The following is a 15,905-nucleotide window of genomic DNA, read 5'->3' as shown; positions in this document are numbered from 1 at the left end:
TACCTTGAGGATTTTTCAAGTTGTGAATTAAGTCAAATTTCTCTCTTGATTACAAAGGTGGAAAATACAACTGTTTTTAACTGGGTGTTTACTCATTAAATGTTTAAGCTCCCCACAAATGCAGATGTTTTTTTTTAAATATATATAACCAATTGCAAATTATTACAATTACCAAACAGATAAAAAGTAGATTATTTTATTGAAATGTTATTTTAGATTTAGAATGTTAATTTTCTATAAAACACAATACATTTTAATGTAATTCCACAACGTTTATTTTTGGCCCTCGGCCCTCCACCCAGATTGAGTTTTGGCCCTTCATGGGAAAGAATTTGGGCGCCCCTGAGATAGACTCTGATGAACTGTGGCCAGCATCAACCCATCTGTTCACTCTGGACAATTATAATCCATCTCTGGCTGCAAAGATGAGCCAACGAGTCCTCAAGAATGATGATGGCCAGGCTCAGACTATGACGATGATATACCATAATTGCATCCAGATAAATGGGGCAATTACGAGTGTATGATGTATATAGTGTGGCTAAATGGAGTGTGACCTTATAAGTGTTGAGTCAAAGCTTTCATAGTCCACGTATATGGGGTGCGGAGAGAACAATGAAAGGAGAGTATGAGTGCCGTGGAAGTACTATTATAGAAAGACTAACGTGTAATTTGTTACTGTGACAATGTCATAATCTGTCTCTCTTGGGTTATGTGGCAATAGGTGAAAAGAAGTTTTCAAAAATGTCTTATAGGACAGAGAGTTTCACACAGTACACACAGCAGAGACAGTTGGGCTGGACACAAGGCTGTTCTTTAAAATGCCCTAAGTGTCAAGGGATGCAGTGGAAAGTGGAACAAGAGAAACTTTTCCAACTATCTCCCCAGGAAGATGAGGTACATGCTTCTGGAGATGAGCTGTCTTCACTCCAAATCTATTTCTGCTTCGGTTGTTGGCAAAAAAAAAACCTGTGGCTGCTGGAGGGGAGCGAGGAGCTTCCAGGCCTCCTCTGGTAGCTCTCTCTCTGTCAACATCAGCAGCTATTTTCTGCACAGTGAGCACACAATGCCCACAGCCTACCTATCAAATCAATCCAAGGATTAGAAAGGAGCAAGGAGAATGACTTGTTTCAACTAACCAGCTGTTTTGTGCCAGGACAAGTCTTACACCAACTTCCTCACCATCTTGCAATCGTGAAAATAATCTTCCCACACACATGTCCCTGTGGCTAGCTACTTTGCAGTAGACTGTACCTGTAGGCTGTGGGAACTTGGAAGCATTCTGACTCATACAACAGGGAATACAATTTAACTAGAGGGAAACTTACAACATCTATCTATCTATGGTATCTATCTATCTATCTATGGTATGTATGTACAGTATGTATGTACAGTGTATGTATGTATGTATGTATGTATGTATGTATTTATGTATGTATGTATATGTATCTATCTATCTATCTATCTATCTATCTATCTATCTATATATATATATATATATATATCTATATATCTATCTACATGTATCTATCTATCATCCATCTATCTATCTATCTATCTATCTATCTACTGTATCTATCTGTATCACAACTGTATCACATAGTGACTGAGAACAGGTCTGAGAGCAGGTCACGTGGGGGATGGGTTTACCCAGGCTACCATCCATCTACAGTATCTATCTATCTATCTATCTATCTATCTATCTATCTATCTATCTATCTATCTATCTATCTATCTATCTATCTATCTATCTATCTTTACAGTATATTACCATTATATGGACATGATGTGTAAAGATTGCAATATATATTTCTTACTCAAAGGCATTAGGTGACACACTGCATAAACAGTGGCTCTTTGTCTCTATGGAGTTGATGCTCAGTGATGTTACATCATCTTTAGGAGCTTTTCTTTTCCTCTCGCTCGCTTTATCCAAATCTATTGAGACAGGGTACATTTAGCTCTGACTGCCAATGTCCACAGAGCAGAGGGCTTCTCATGACGACATGTTGCTATTAGAAAGGAGAGAGGCCTGTGATAGTCTACAGGTGAAGCAGGACAAAGGGAAGTGACACAAGGGCTAACACAGTTATGTGACCTCTAGGGGTGGGGGGGAAAATCGATACACCATAGTATCACGATATTTTGCCTGACGATATTGTATCGATATTTGGATGCCAAGTATCGATATTATTATTATTTCATTTATTTTTTTGCAGGCCATGCCATGCCAGGCCACCGGGCATCTGCCCGAAGCGCCCGATGTTGCAGTCCGCGCCTGCAGTGGCGTATTGAGTCCAGAGAAGCTTAATAATGTATAGCCTACGTGTGGGGCAAAAACAAAACAAAACAAGTGAGGTCAAGGAAAAGGTAGGCGAAGGAGTTAGACAATATATCAAAATATCGCAATATTCAATATATCGCAATACTAGCATATCGCAATATCGCAATACTATCGTATCGTGACCCAAGTATCGTTTTAGTATCGTATCGTGGGCATCTGGTGATTCCCACCCCTAGTGACCTCTAGTCTAGTGTGCCCTGCGCCTCTGGCAGATGTAGCACCTCAGGGTGAAGCAGAGGTGCGGAGGCGGAGGGGGAGGGGCTTATGTAACAGGTCCAGATGCGGCCTACCTCCACAGAGGATGGGGGAGGGAGGGGCCGGGGCAGCGGGGATCAAAAGAGGCCTTTGATTTCTCCATGAAAACATTGACTCAGCGGCTCATGGCTGAAGCAGGGTGTGCATACTTACTCAGGCAGCGATCAAACAGGAGGACTATTCACCAGGGATGGACTGAGGAGGGGCTGCGGCAGTCCGGCAGAGGACCAACCTCCACAGCGAGGTCACGGAATAATGATGTCGTTACTGCAGCGTTTGCTGTGGAAATGGCAACGCACTCCGACATTAGAAATATAACATTTGGTTGAATTAGCACAATGCTCCCTCCAGGCTGCCTTATTGCCTGGAATAATTTAAGCACACACAAACCACTGTAACTGACAGGAATGGATGTATTTAGTATGTGTGTGTGTGTGTGTGTGTGTGTGTGCGCGCATGCGTGCGACGTGCGTGCGTGCACGTGCGTGCACACAGAAGCTCACATCTGCGACACACACACACACACACATACTAAATACATCCATTCCACACACACACACACACACACACACACACACACACACACACACACACACACACAGGAAAGCATGTGCACTGCTACCACTGCTGTCACGACAGCATAGTAGGTTTTTTTATGGGTCACATGTTGTCCCACCTCATACCTCCTCCAGTGGAATAAAGCAGCAGCCTCTCCCGGCCTGAAGTCCTGCATGAGCCAGGCTACTTCTGAGATCACAGGGATTAACTCAACACATCTATAGTCCACAGGGACACCAGAGGACAACACATCTATAGTCCACAGCCAGCAGGGCTGCAGGGACACCAGAGGACAACACATCTATAGTCCACAGCCAGCAGGGCTGCAGGGACACCAGAGGACAACACATCTATAGTCCACAGGGACACCAGAGGACAACACATCTATAGTCCACAGGGACACCAGAGGACAACACATCTATAGTCCACAGCCAGCAGGGCTGCAGGGACACCAGAGGACAACACATCTATAGTCCACAGGGACACCAGAGGACAACACATCTATAGTCCATAGGGACACCAGAGGACAACACATCTATAGTCCACAGCCAGCAAGGATGCAGGGACACCAGAGGACAACACATCTATAGTCCACAGCCAGCAGGGCTGCAGGGACACCAGAGGACAACACATCTATAGTCCACAGCCAGCAAGGATGCAGGGACACCAGAGGACAACACATCTATAGTCCACAGGGACACCACATCTATAGTCCACACGCAGCAAGGCTGCAGGGACACCAGAGGACAACACATCTATAGTCCACAGCCAGCAGGGCTGCAGGGACACCAGAGGACAACACATCTATAGTCCACAGCCAGCAGGGCTGCAGGGACACCAGAGGACAACACATCTATAGTCCACACGCAGCAAGGCTGCAGGGACACCAGAGGACAACACATCTATAGTCCACAGCCAGCAGGGCTGCAGGGACACCAGAGGACAACACATCTATAGTCCACACGCAGCAGGGCTGCAGGGACACCAGAGGACAACACATCTATAGTCCACAGCCAGCAGGGCTGCAGGGACACCAGAGGACAACACATCTATAGTCCACACGCAGCAGGGCTGCAGGGACACCAGAGGACAACACATCTATAGTCCACAGCCAGCAGGGCTGCAGGGACACCAGAGGACAACACATCTATAGTCCACAGCCAGCAGGGCTGCAGGGACACCAGAGGACAACACATCTATAGTCCACAGCCAGCAAGGATGCAGGGACACCAGAGGACAACACATCTATAGTCCACACGCAGCAAGGCTGCAGGGACACCAGAGGACAACACATCTATAGTCCACACACGCAGCAAGGCTGCAGGGACACCAGAGGACAACACATCTATAGTCCACAGCCAGCAGGGCTGCAGGGACACCAGAGGACAACACATCTATAGTCCACAGCCAGCAGGGCTGCAGGGACACCAGAGGACAACACATCTATAGTCCACAGCCAGCAGGGCTGCAGGGACACCAGAGGACAACACATCTATAGTCCACACGCAGCAGGGCTGCAGGGACACCAGAGGACAACACATCTATAGTCCACACGCAGCAGGGCTGCAGGGACACCAGAGGACAACACATCTATAGTCCACAGCCAGCAGGGCTGCAGGGACACCAGAGGACAACACATCTATAGTCCACAGCCAGCAGGGCTGCAGGGACACCAGAGGACAACACATTTATAGTCCACACGCAGCAGGGCTGCAGGGACACCAGAGGACAACACATCTATAGTCCACACGCAGCAGGGCTGCAGGGACACCAGAGGACAACACATCTATAGTCCACACGCAGCAGGGCTGCAGGGACACCAGAGGACTCAGAGGAGTCATGATGAGTTTGTATTTCAGTGCACTACACCCAAACTCTCCAAGAGTCAGCTAATTAATCACCATTGATCTGTTTTTGTTTACATCCCAAAACATGATCTTGGGGCTCTTTAAATGACCATAAACCAACGGCTCTGCATTCTATTTGCAAATAAGCACTAAATAAGCCATTTCTGAATGACAAAAAACCACTACATGGCCAGCCCTCTAAATCCATCTGGAAGCCATCTCTCCAGAACCTCTTACTATATAAATGATTACGTAGGTCTGTTGGGACACACGCACATCCACCACTCCATCCATCCTCCGTTCCTCCTGCCCACTGTCAGCAGGACCGTGAGCTGCAGGGCAGATGGTTGCTTCCCCTACGCCCCCCAGCTATAATTAGATGGTGTTCAACTGGCTGTGTGTGTTTCCTAATTAAAACAAAATGCTCAGGAGTGGAAGGTAGGGGTGCACCGATCACGTTTTTTGCCACCGATCACCGATTGCCGATCGCCTATGGGAAATATCTGTCCAACCGATCATCGACCGATCACCGATTACCGATACATAAACTCCTCAAAAAAAGTTTGGAAACGAAATTTCGGTCGATTATTTCTCCCCTTTAATAATACCAATTGGTATTGTATTTTATATCGTTGGAAAGCCTGATTAGTGATAGGGCTTTTTTTTATTTTTTTATAAATAAAATAATAATAATAATAATATAAAGAAATATCGGCAATCAGCAAGAAATGTCGGCAATCAGCCGATCGCATATTTGAGGTCAAAATCGGCCGACAGATTGCGTGCCGATCGATCTGTGCACCCCTAGTGGAAGGTGTTAACGCAGAGGTGATTTTAAAGCAGATCAATTTGGTAGAGAGCGAAGAGGGGAGGATGAAATATAAGAAAGGGGGAGAGAGAGTGTGTATGCATGATGAGACAGAAAGAGAGAGAGCGATAGAGAGAGAGAGAGAGAGAGAGATGGGGAGAGGCACAGCGATGAGTTTGTACTCTAGAGATCATCTCTATCTCACCTCGGAGCGCTGAGCCGTCTGCTGCGAAGGTGCCATGTGAAGGTGCCATGTGTGGATGAGTCCAGCGGGAGGCAGTGTTGTGCATCTAGTTGATTTGATTGAAAAAGGTTGTGGGTCAGCACATTGAGTTTCACCACCGCCCCCCGAAGAGCGAGTGAGAATACAGATCGGCTCTGCAATTATCCCAAAGCGCTACTCGCCCCCTCTCTGCTACCACCTGACTGCTACTGACAAGTCCCCCCCCCCATCAACACTAGGCTCACAGAAGTTCCATCTAACCCAGTACGTTTCCATTAGGCCAGTAGTTCCATCTGATGAAGACACAATGACCTTGGTCTGGTCACACAAGACAAAATACATGTTATCTCCCTTCAGGAATGACTCTGCATGATGGAGCAGAGTCCATCTTAGAAGAGCCATAGCTCATAAGCAATCAATCAATAATTGTACTATAACAGTCACTAGATGCATCACTCCTTCCACTGTAAGGCCATGTCTACATTAGGTCGTTTTTGAGGGATCTGCACTTTGTTTGCATCTATTGTCCACCACTACCTCTATTGTTTTGTGCATCAAACACGAAGACTCGAATTCGGGGACAAAACTCGAAACTCGACTAGAAGTGGAGTTTTAAAATGATGCAAATAACAACATCCTACACTCACACACACACACACGCACACACACACACCACACACACACACACACACACACACACACACACAGACATTAACAGTAGAGAGTCGAGTGCACAGGTCTTAGTTGTACTGCAGTGAAAAGTGCAGATCAGGCCAGGGATGGCTCCACCACTATCCATCTCTGCATTCAACTAGGCTTTAATGCTTCTTTCAGAACAAGCCTCTCAGTGGAACTAATGGAGCATGGCACTGAGAGAGCCAGCCAGGGAGAAGGGCAGATAATGATACATACAGAGAGAGAGGGCGGGAGAGGAGAGAGAGAGAGAGGAGAGGAGAGGGAGAGAGAGAGAGAGGGGGGAGGGAGAGAGAGAGAGAGGAGAGGGGAGAGAGAGATAGAGAGGGGGGGGGGGAGAGAGAGAGGAGACGGGATAGAGAGATAGAGAGGGGGGGGGAGAGAGAGAGGAGACGGGATAGAGAGATAGAGAGGGGGGGGGAGAGAGAGAGAGAGGAGAGGGGAGAGAGAGATAGAGAGGGGGGGGAGAGAGAGAGGAGACGGGATAGAGAGATAGAGAGGGGGGGGAGAGAGAGAGAGAGGAGAGGGGAGAGAGAGATAGAGAGGGGGGGGGAGAGAGAGGAGACGGGATAGAGAGATAGAGAGGGGGGGGAGAGAGAGAGAGAGGAGAGGGGAGAGAGAGATAGAGAGGGGGGGGAGAGAGAGAGGAGACGGGATAGAGAGATAGAGAGGGGGGGGGAGAGAGGAGACGGGATAGAGATAGAGAGGGGGGGAGAGAGAGAGAGAGGAGAGAGAGAGATAGAGAGGGGGGGAGAGAGAGAGGAGAGGAGAGGAGAGGGGAGAGACAGATATAGGGGGGGAGAGAGAATGGTACCCTCCTTCAGGGGCATGTAATTGCAGTAATACTGAACACTGTTTTTACTGGTGATTGAACCAGAAACATTTTGACTAGGCTGCCAACCTGCTGATCAACCTAATGAATATTATAAGTAATAAAATTAAACCATGAAAAATTGCACCCCTATCCACATCCATATAGGTGTGTCTAATTAACAACATCTGAGATGCAGCACAAGTAGGGATGGGGCTGATCCAATCCAATATCGGTAAAAGAAATGTTTGTTGCAATTCCAGCGCTGGCCGTAATTTACCCATGTATAATAGTATCCTACTTTGCCTTGTATATTTTCTTAATTTTCTCCGCTTTTTGCAAGGTATATTAAAAAAAATAATCTTTAATTGGCCAAATCTTTGCCTATACTGTATATTCAAGAAAAATATTGGTATCGGCATAATATCGGTATCGGCAGATATCCAAATTCAGGTATCGGAATCGGATTGGAAGTGAAAAAACGTGGATCGGTGCATCCCTAACCACAAGCACAGAAATAGAAGTCCTTTAGGAGCAATCGGCCAGAAGATGGATGGAGGGGGAACTGTAGCCCATTGAACAAAGGTTAATGCGTTTAAATGTAATCCAGTGCGTCATCAGAGCAAATGCAAATGCTGCAGAGAGCACAGGCTGGTGCAACATTTAAAAAAGCTATCCCCCATACATGTAAGTATTCCCTAGCAAAGACTTCAAACACCAAGCAGAGGATGTTGCCTAACGCCATTTTGTCATCTGGCTTGACTATGAATTCTACTGTAATTAAAGCAAATCATTTTTTCCTTTCTTTTCCTAATCGTTCCGAGAAAAGCAACATCCATACACGAGACAGAAAGGACGGGCGCTGCAGTCTAACAGAGCAGTCCAAAGAACAGAAAAAATAAGATAAGAAAAGAAAAGAAAAGAGAAAAATAGAGTCCGCTGATGTGTTGTGCTGACTTGTCCTAGAATAGATTGTCCTGCTCATTCACAGGTATGACTCATTTCTATTTCATTGTGTTTTGAGGAGGGAACAACAGTATGAAATAGAGAGAGAGGCTGGCAAAAAAAGATAAAAAAAAAAGAATAAAAAAGATTAGGCAAGCCTAGTTAAGCCGGCCCCGAACTGCTACCGCTGCTGCTCAGCACCCTACAGTATATTCACACCAGAAGCGTCATAAGCTACAAAAGCAGCGAAAGGCGTGAGACGCTGTGGCAGCCATTCAGCCAATGAAGCTGCAGCACCGAGCACCCGGCAGGGCGGGGCGGGGCGGGGAGGGGCGACCGCGACTTTATACAACCTGTGTCGCCGCCGTGGGCGTTGCCTGTGAGGGCTGGCAATGAGCAGCCAGCGACGCGTCATTATGTCTCTTCTAGGTAAGACCCACCCTATTCTTCCCCTGAACGCCCTACTCTGCCTCGCATTGGCTTTACCCTGATATTCTTACCCTAACCCCAACCAATCGTCACCCCTCACGCCTAAACCCAACCAATCACCACCACTCCTCATGCCTAAACCCGACCTGCTCACGCCTAAACCCAGAGACAGAGTAAGAGCGGGTCTTACCTAGAAGAGATGTGAGATCCATAATAAGCTGAGCTGAGCGCCCAGCGGCGCTAACAGGCGCTAACGCTGGTCTGAGAGTGCACAGTCACGTTTCAACAGGGGTAAGCCTGCCCGTTCCGCGTCCGACAAAAGGACGACAGCTCCCAACATGACAGAGAATTTGTAGAGAGGATATGAAACGGTGTTATCGTTGACCTCACAGCAGTATGGTTGCCTCTGAGCGCATTGCCAGCTTTGTTTGCCATTTCTCAGTTAATTGGTGACTACAGAATGACGAAGAACTGCAGTTACAGGAGAGAGAGAAGGAGAAATGGAGAGCACGCCTACTGTAGTCAGTGAAATGAGGTTGTGAACCGAAGGAGAGGGAACTGGAGATACTAGAAGGTCAAAGGTCAAAGGTGGAGAGAGTTGGTGGAGAGATACGAAGGCTGAAATTGTTTGAAGGGAACATAAAGATAAGGTAGAGGGCGTGTGCGTCATGTACTGTACTGTAGGCTGCCATGCTTAGCTCAGTGGGGGGGGGGGGGGGCACATGGTTACATCTGCATGCCATGGACTTGAGAAGATGCACGAACAGAAATAGCTCCATAATAATATCTATAAAAAACAAGTTGTTTACAAGTAAAAAAAACTCATTTGGATACCTTTAAGCATAAAGTGGGGGTTAGGTCAGAGCTATGGGATATTACATCATCCATCTTTGCTCACTACATCTCAGCCTTTTTACCCCTCAGCTGTGCATAAACAACAGATTATTATTTTTTAAATATAAAAATGTGAAATGATCGGTTATCGTATCGTATCGGCCATGAGAAGCAGGCATAATTATCGGTTATCAGTATGGGGGAAAAAAATCGATATCATGCAATCCCTAATCAAAACATCAGCTGACGGTAAGGGGCCTATTACAGATGCCAGTCGGCCACCTGTCCTCCGCGGGGCCAGACTTGCTGTTAAGCGAAGGCAGCATGGGTTTAACCTTGAGCTAAGTGTAATGAAGTTTGACGGTGCTAAGCAGCCAGGCCTTCTCATTAGGCTTCCCTGTGCCAGCTTGCTGTGGTCAGGGTTCCTCTTTCATCTGCTGGTAGCTGCAGAGCCACAAAGCCCAGCGGTGCCCTCATTAGACAGGCTTATTGCCTTCATTCAGCCCAAGATAACCGAGCACCGAGCTGGACTCGACCCCAAATAATCCCCTGGTTTTGTGTTTGCTGCGAGCGGGCCGATTCGACCGCTGGAACGGCGGAGCAGAGGCCGGGTCACTTGTTTAGATTGCTTTCATATGACGGAGGCCTCCACTTGGATTGGAGGATATATTAGCCTAGGCCCTATTCACCTTATGTTCAGAGGCGGGGGTGGGCCAAATTCTTCCGGGTCGTGTTAACACTTCTGGCGGTCACGGTGCGAAATACGAAGGAACGTCAGACGAAGAGAGTTGTTTTTGTAGCGGACAGTGCAGGGGGTAAAACAAAGAATGTAGCCTACTACTTTGAGCTCGGTACACAGCAAGCAAGCGAGTATCCACTGTTAGCCAGGTCAGATAACGTTATCGTCGACAATGACTAGCACTTTCTTGTAAAACATACCTGGACTCCAACAAAGAAAGCTTCAGATGGTTTTCTCTCCTCCGAGCGCTCGAGCCACTAACGTCAATAAGACCCGCAGACGTTAACGTAATTCCCTGGAATGCGAGCCAGTTACATGGCGTTGCATTCTTATACATTGCCGTTTGCTTTTATTTGGTATGTTACATACAATTGGCTAAAGTATTAGTTAATTCAGAGTTAGATGATATTGGAGCAGCCAGCCATTTTTTTTTTTTTTTTTTGTGCCGGAAGTCGTCACACGACCACACAACCGGGTCAAATGGGCGTGGCTACCTAAGGTGAATACAGTTAGTGAGAAAATACCAGCAACAGAACCACTGATCTCTAAGGCCATATTCAGACTAGGAGGCCAAATCTGATTTGTGAACTTGAATGACCTATTAATGATTCTATCTAGATTGGTTTTATGAGTCTGGATGCTCCAAGTCTGATTTGTGTCACTGTGTCCCAAACCACATATGGAGGTCTGGACACACAGATCTGACTTGAACACTTGCCCAAATCAGATTTGTGGCAGTGCGGACACACTCCCAAATCAGATTTGGGAAACCAATCAAGAAGATAATGATGATTAATGACTTCAGCAGCAAATCGGATTTGCCTGTAATGTGAACATGGCCTAAGATACTATGGACACCCCCACCCCCCACCCACCCCCACACCTGTTGTCTGATGATAGACTGCGGTGTCCTCTTGATCTTGCACAAGACTGAAATGTTATGTTTGTATGGAGCTAGTGTGCGACACAACTTTTCTTGTTTGTTTTCTATTGTGATGGTTCTACCGACAACAAAGGAAAACAGTTCACATTCAGACATGCTAGACTCTAATCTATCACTATTATGTCCTATCATGCCAGTATGACTGTGGACGTTTGTGCAACATCATTGAAAATACAATCTATAATTACTCTCATTCAATTTTGAGTAGGTTGCATTTGTAAATTCTGTATCTCTTTTGACATGTGTTAAATTCGAAAAGCAACAGGAGACGTAGCCTGTATATGCACTTATGTGGTATATAGTTATGTATCAGGAGAAGCCAAGGTTTGATAATGGAATAACACAGATGGTGTGTGATGAATTTAACAAGGTAACACTGACCATCTGTCCAAAACGGTTATATCGCCCAGTAGCAGCAACACTTCAGCACCATGGACAGCACTGCCTCAACTCCCTTCAGGCAGCTGTGTTGGCTTGAGGTTCCCCTGCCTAACTCGTAAAGATCCTTGACAGTGTCACAAGCCCTCTGACAAAGTTAACAAAATACAAATGCATGGGGGAAGGGGGTTATAAGAAAGGTGAACGTACCTGAAGCTCCTTGCATCCAGCCACACACCTTGTACACGGTGGACGTGCTGAGGATAAAGAAGAGACTGAAACAGGCGATACAGGCGACCACCAGCATCATCGACATCCCGACGAAGAAGGAGGCGGCCTTGAACGCGGTGGAGGGGATCTGGGCGAACTCGGTGAAGGTGCCCTGGCAAGCCAGCTCTCGGACTATTCCGTCCCCGATGCAATAGTGGTAAAGGCCGAAGTAGCCGGCCTGTGGCGTGTCCATGCCGTCGCCAATCCAATAGGGCTGCGAGAAGATGATCACGTTCACCATGCCGAACAGAATAGTAAAGAGGGCCCACAGAAGTCCGATGACACTCGAGTTGCGGACGTAATTCTTCTGGTACAATTTCGCGGCTTCGGCGGACGGTAGCATTGATGCGGCGGATCCAGGTATCATTTTACTCCAGAAGACTATTAATGATGAATGTTGCAATATGGCCGAGCAGCGCGCAACGCGAGGACTACAGTAGGCTAATCATCTATCTACTTCAGAAACAGCGTTAGCACAATCATGCCCCAAAAACAACAGCGAGATACACGCGCGTAGAATCTATGCATTTGCAACTGAAGAGCAGCAACATCTAGCTGTCAAGCGCAATCATCAGCTGGTGACGTCGCATCCTCAAAGCCAGGCGGTGAAGCGACTGAGTATCGTTAGCTAAAAGCAGCGTGCTTCAACACAACCCTGGCTGTTTTTCACCGATAATATTAAACTCTGGAAACTCGGCTCATTGACTGCATGTGAAAAACAGGCTGCCTCTCCCACTTTGCTCCGTCTAGCCGTCAGACGCGCACATCATCGCTGCTACACGTCCCGCTCACTGATGACGATGATGTCCTTGGAGAACCTCGAAAAATCTCCGTTTGGCAAAAATATGAGTCACATCATAGGCGACTAGACCTATTATTCAACATATCCCCGACCAGTCCGAACAGAAATAGCTACCACTCGGTTACTAACAACAGCCAATACGAGCAGGTTGCATAATAATGCCTCGGAAGGAGGTCGCATCCAAAAACACCTCACAGCAGGCCTGTACTGTAGCCTACTCACAAATCATTAGGCTATATACCGTGATGTCCATTCAGAAATATGACAGCCGCCCCCCTCAAGATCGTTAAACGGAAAGTGTATTCCCGGTAGCTTCGCCAGTCCGCCGATGCTGCGAGACAGGCAGGGAGGGAGAGAGGGAGGAGGGAGAGAGGGAGGAGGGAGGGAGGGAGGAGGGGTGGAAACGATAGCCCGTGATGTGTGAGTGCGTGTCTGTCATGGAGCATCTTTCCTGGCCAATGGCCATAGGCTTAAACGCAGCGACAACATCCAATGAATTGTTGTTAAAAAAAAAAAAGCTTGCAACTCGTCCTGATCATAGGTTGTTATTGCTATAATCTACACTATTCAAAGGGGCTTTTGTAATTGGCCATACTTGTATTTGATCAGCAGTGTGGTAGGCTTTATGCACATGCACGCCCCTTCCCCAAGTAATGTTCGCTACCTGCTGCAGCCACTTGGCTTCATAAAGTGTGCTGATTTGCTGCAAGGAGGAATATGTCAAATAAACTGTAGGCCTGGATGCCCTGATTAAAGAAGACCTCAGGTTAGAAACACTATGAGCATGGAATAGGCATTCCAGTGTAAAAACAAACAAACAAACAAACAAACAAATAAATACATAAATAAATAAATAAATAAATAAATAAATAAATAAATAAATAATGTAAAGAGAAGTGAATAAACAGGAAGTAGAGCTTTACCCAAGTATAATAGGTTCCAATCCAGCACCATTACTCTCATCTCCCCAGAGAAGACAGGAAAACAAAACAGCCTATTAAGCAAATTATGCATAGAATGAGTCCAATGTGTGATTGATGAGGTACGGCCTCAGGTACAAATGAATGAAGACACCTCAGAATAGTCTGATCTTTTGTCTGAATCTGCCTCTTGTGCAGGAGTGCCCTCCGCCCCATAACTGTTTCCAGGGTCAAGGGTCAAAGCGTGATGCTGTGTGGGTTCTTATATAACAATTCTTCTGTTTGGGCCCCTTTGAGTCTGTCTGTGCCTAGTTTGTGCCTAGTTTAGGGTTAGGGTTCAGGGTTAAGCCAATGGCACACCAATCAAACATTCTCCAACAACTTTGATTGGTGTGCCAGTGCCATTATAGCAAACACAACAAACAAGGATTGAACATGTCGGATCTGACCAAACATCGCCAAACATCTCCAAACAAGGACAGGCAGCCATGTCACACCAAACAAACATTATGTTAACAGATATCTCTGCGTTTGTCCGTGTTTGTTGGAGAAGGTTTGATTGGTGTGCCCTGGGCTTTAGGGCTGTCCATGTCCATGTCATGGTCTGTTTGGAGGGTTTAGGTTAGGAGTTCAATATTGAATGTTGAAAGCACAGCTGGAGATGAGTCCGGCTTGCAGTGGGAGGAGGGAGGCGATGGGCACATCATGACTCCAGAAGACTCATTATGTTGAAAATAGATCTTTCTCATAACGGTTCAAGTGACAACTGTATTCAAAACGTGTGGCTATATTCAGCAATTCTGAAATCACATGCTGAAAGGAGAAATGTCTGGCAAAAGCAGCAACATACGCAAATGCATGCAACCTTACCCCCCCCCCCCCCCCCCCGCCCACACACACACACACACACCATCGACATCATCATCATCCTTCATACCGCTACCCTTACAAAAATCCACATGAACTTCACATGTGCAATTTCATATGTCATCACATGATAAAACATGTTGAATTTCACATGTGAAAACATGTGGAACACATGTGAAACATGTGCTTTGCCTATGGGAAGCGTGTCGTTTTGGAACGTTTTCACATGTGAAATGTGTGAAACCCATGTAAATTCCCATGTGATTACATGTGAAACCTACATGAAACCCATGTAAATGTTGTCATGTTGTCAACATCACAAGTGGGATTTGAACGCATGGCCTTCCACATCTGCAGCTTGTAACAAAAAACAGCTATCTAAACCACAGAGCCACTGCAACATTAAACAAACATCATTGTGTTTTACTTTACTCAATTCCTCATATTATGTGCAAATCTGTGCCCCCCCCCCATGCTTGTCCTGTCTCATGCCTCATGCAGTTGTCCCCTCCTGCTGCAGTACCGCATTTCAGCCACCAGGTGTAATTTGAGGTTAAAGGGGGACTTACCACCCAGATATGTAACAAAACGGTGTGCTGCTTGATTTGAAAAAACCTATGGGAAAAACCAAGAAATTACGTATCCTCTTGTCTCACTAATACTCTTTGGCTGTGCTCAGCTCAGGATTTTTTTCCAGAAATCGACGCCATGACAGTTTCCCCGCAGTTTCCCCAAAACATCACAAGACAAAGTTATGAGAGCTCCAAAATCTTTATAAATATCAACAACTAGCCAACGCTGGTGGCCTGTATGGAAACAGCGTTGCTCAAAATGGTTGAAAGTTATATCAATTTTGTCATTCAGTGGCGAACTAGAAATTCACTTTATTGGCTCCCATTTGTGTGTATGTGGCTTGTCTAACTATCGTTAAAAGAAATTCGCTCTGGGGTAACACAATGCGAGATTTCTCCACGTTATGCCCTTGTCCAACTTGCCATATAGACCGCCATGAAGTCCCTTTTTAATTTTCGTTTCTCCCCATTTTGTGATTCTTGTCAAAAGTTGTGCAAAAGTTTTCCTCTCGAGCGCAGAGCTGCAGCGGGGCGCAGAACATTCTCCCCCTCCCTCCTCCCAGACCCCGGCTGGTGAAACAGCCTCCTGCATGGGGCGCTCTGTAATCCTCACAAAACAACAACAAACAAACACAAACAAACAAAAATAGCTGGTGTGCGATTTTTC

The 15,905-nt window shown here is 46.3% G+C and overlaps 1 pseudogene across 1 annotated transcript in view; it reads right to left on the bottom strand.

Annotated features, from left to right (window-relative positions):
- The window catches only part of LOC310800383 (LHFPL tetraspan subfamily member 3 protein pseudogene), a 29,832-nt pseudogene extending 17,388 nt beyond the window's left edge, over positions 1-12,444 (bottom strand). Inside the window, exon 1 of the transcript in view lies at positions 12,018-12,444. The product of the transcript in view is annotated as an LHFPL tetraspan subfamily member 3 protein pseudogene (transcript). The remainder of the gene's footprint in view (positions 1-12,017) is intronic.
- Positions 12,445-15,905: the final 3,461 nt, after the last annotated feature.

This window comes from Poromitra crassiceps (genome assembly GCF_964638095.1).
Source record: "Poromitra crassiceps genome assembly, chromosome: 30".
NCBI lineage: Eukaryota > Metazoa > Chordata > Actinopteri > Beryciformes > Melamphaidae > Poromitra > Poromitra crassiceps.
Note: the sequence above shows the minus strand (reverse complement) of the source record. Positions and strands in the feature narration are given on the sequence as shown.